The sequence below is a fragment of the Galeopterus variegatus genome, unplaced genomic scaffold (genome assembly GCF_000696425.1).
Source record: "Galeopterus variegatus unplaced genomic scaffold, G_variegatus-3.0.2 Scaffold10276, whole genome shotgun sequence".
Classification (NCBI taxonomy): Eukaryota; Metazoa; Chordata; class Mammalia; order Dermoptera; family Cynocephalidae; genus Galeopterus; species Galeopterus variegatus.
Genome location: NW_007736387.1, coordinates 55,325 through 58,585, shown reverse-complemented (window position 1 = coordinate 58,585; position 3,261 = coordinate 55,325). Strand labels below are relative to the sequence as shown.

The 3,261-nt window shown below is 36.1% G+C and overlaps 1 long non-coding RNA gene across 1 annotated transcript in view; it reads right to left on the bottom strand.

Annotated features, from left to right (window-relative positions):
* Window positions 1–1,340: 1,340 nt before the first annotated feature.
* The window catches only part of LOC103609907, a 5,688-nt gene continuing 3,767 nt past the window's right edge, over window positions 1,341–3,261 (bottom strand). The window contains exons 2-3 of the long non-coding RNA XR_552173.1: window positions 2,020–2,078; window positions 1,341–1,799 (exon numbers count right to left, since the gene is read on the bottom strand). This is a non-coding gene — a long non-coding RNA (uncharacterized LOC103609907). The remainder of the gene's footprint in view (window positions 1,800–2,019; window positions 2,079–3,261) is intronic.

Here is a 3,261-nt window from a genome sequence, read left to right as displayed (position 1 = left end):
AGCCACTAGAGATTTTCCAGCTCAGAGCAGAGACATTGTGTAGCAGTGAACCCACACCACCCTGTCCACTTTACTAACCCAAAACATTGTGATGTGTAATAAGACATTCTTATTTTAAGCCATGTAGTTTTGTGATACTTTTGCACAGCAGATCACTGGAACACCAAAAAAGTTATTAGAGACCTTAGGTAGTACTTTGATTTGAAACATGAAGAGTGTCAGTTCAAACTAAACATTACTTTCAAAACAAAGAATGAAAGCATTTCACATCTTAGGTCTCAAACTACAAATGTGAATGTAAATGTTCAGTTAACTGATTTGTGTTTTTGTTCTTAACTAGCTGTTAGTTAGTTCTACTTTAAAATCATACTGATGACTAATGCACATTCATTTCTCTCATTCATTTTTTTAAAATTATGTGAAATAGGAGAAGAATAAAGTACAATCTGAAAGAAAGTTTAAAAACATAATGGGTCTTAAAACTACAGATAACTGTATATTATAAAAACTACAAATATAATCACTGATGTAAATTTACAGAAGCAAAAGATAAACATTACGAAAATTTGTACTTTCTGTTTTTATCATTTCATGTCCTTTTACTGACCGTTGTTCAAACACGTCCCAGTAACTCCTGAAAGCTTTCTCCCCATGGATTCCTAAGGATGTCACCACAGGTGCTGGCTAGAAGCATAGGTCACCAGGGATTGAACCTCATAGTCCAGCAAACATTACCTTCAGGTTTTTACAAGAATGATATTTCCAGTGGAACAAAGTTACTGTCTTTATGAGTACAAACACCTCCCCCTATACTGGCAGTGTATATAGAACTTAGAATAAAATAAAAAGACCAAACAAGCAAAAGTAGTAGGAAGTTAACACAAGATCAAATTAGACCCAAGAAATAGGGAGGAGTCCAGGAGAAATCTCATTTCGGTGGCTTGTGTCAGTGGTGGGGCGGTAGTGATAACACATGTAACAGAAGAAGAAGTCGTTTTAATTTTAGAATTGTTGACCTTGAGGTGGTATTTTGGGTTTTTTTCCTGGCAGCTGGCTGGTGCAGAGATCTGAACCCTTAACCTTGGTGTTAATACACCATGATCTAAACACCTGAGCTAACAATCCAGCCCCTTGAGGTGCATTTTGAATAGCTACAAACAAGCATTCAACAGAGTTCAACCTATGATCAAAGACTAAGGAAGATGTACAACCTGGAGAGAAAGGGGAGTGCAAAATACAGAGGACTGAATCAATGAGAAAGAATTTCACATGAGAAGAACAGGGCCCAGGATGAAGCACTTTGATAAGCTACGTTATAAAGAAGAAAGTAGAAGAATTAAGGGGAAAAGAGCAAAAAACATCAGCGAAGTCATAAGAGAAACTAATAAACTAACACAGAGCAATTTCCAGGAGAATATCATGAACAGTGGTTCGAAATGTAGCAGAAGACTCAAGTTAGAAAAAAACTAGAGAATAGTCATTGGATTTGACTATAATTTACTTTATAATTCTAGGTTTTTCCTATGAATCTAGTACAGTTTTCGAAAGCCATCTGGAACTAGATTTATTTTAGAAACATTATAAAAAGCTTACTAAGCAACTTGTGCCTTAGAACTAGGTAACTATTTCCACTGCAGAAAGTAAGAAATGTTGATTTCCGGGTCAGCAATGAAAAACTTTCTAATATTGTTGGCTGTTGAAGCATTTGCTGCCACCAAGTCTTCACATCCCAAGAGAATTTGGCAGATTATCGTCTCAAGTTCCATTTCAATCATGTAAACAAGGTGTCTGCCTGTTTTCTATGACATCACAAAGGCCAGAGAAAAATTTTTATTGAGCTTAGATGACTCTGAGGTCTTACAAACTGCTATATCTACATGCCAACTTTATGTTATGAATGTACATTTCTTTCAAGTCGAGTTTTACTCGTTTGTACTTTTCAATTTTAATTTATGCATGACATAAAGCTTATATAATACAATAAAAAAAAAGTAAGCAATAAGTAACCAAAAAACTCACCGGAGATTTATTAATCTTTTGTTGCTCTTCTAAACCCACAGCGCACTCTGGCAGCATAGCTGGGAGAAAAGAGAATGGAGTGGATTAAGGAGAGAATTGTTATGGCTTGGCTCTACATTCTGTTTCCCCAAACTCTCTACTTATTAGCTCAAAAAGACAAACAAAAGGCCTTCCTGTGAGTAAACAGTCCTTCATGCCTCACTAAGGGGCAACAAAAACCCTACTAAAGATGTGGCTACAAGTACATTAATAGCTACACATTACACACACAATTTATTTTGGGATCAATGAAAACACACTAGCCTACCGACTTAGCATGAATCAATATTACCTAAACATATAACTTAATACATTAAACCAAAGAAAAACACATTGTGACATCACTAGAATTAGTGTTGTAGAAATACTTTGGCTATATTAACTGTTACTCTATTAATACATCAAGCTCACACATCTCCAAAATGTGTTTCCATTAAAACACGTCTTCCTTTTATGTACCTAAATATCTGGATAATGTGCATCTTGTAACCCAGCACCTGTTGCCCATGACTATATAGGTAAAATATATACATATATATAATGCATATTTCTTCTGGTACACTGATCTCCCTGTACCCAAGCCTTCACATAGCATGCTTTGACAATAAACTAGTCATGCGATCTGCTTTGGTCACTTTGTCATGTGACCTACTTTGCACACTGGCACGTTAGAAAATGTCATGCAAACATAAATTTGAAAAGTACTGGTCACTGGTGCTTGCCTCTTAAACACAGTCACACTGTGAAGAAGGCTGTGGAGGCACAGGGCCCAGCCAAGGGTCATCACAAACCACAGGACATGTGAGTGAAGTCATCTTTAACCAAACAGCCTCAGTCAAGATACCAGGTGACTAAATCCACAATTGTAAGCAAGGGAACACTAGAATGAGAACTGCACAGCTAAATGCACCCCAAGATGTGGATCCATAGAACTTCTAAAAAAAATAATAACATGGCTGGGATTTTTAAAGCCACTGGGATTTGATGTTTCTTACACAGCAAATACTGAATGATACATCTAAGTCCCCAAAATGCAAAACATATTTAACAAAATTATTTGGGGGAGAAAGTCTTATTACAAGTCAAATACATTCAATATACCTTCACAAACACAGGTAGAAGTTTTGAAAATCACAATGTATGTTAACTACATGTACTTCAGTGAAGTTTCTAGCTGTAATAGAGGCTATGGGATTCATAAAA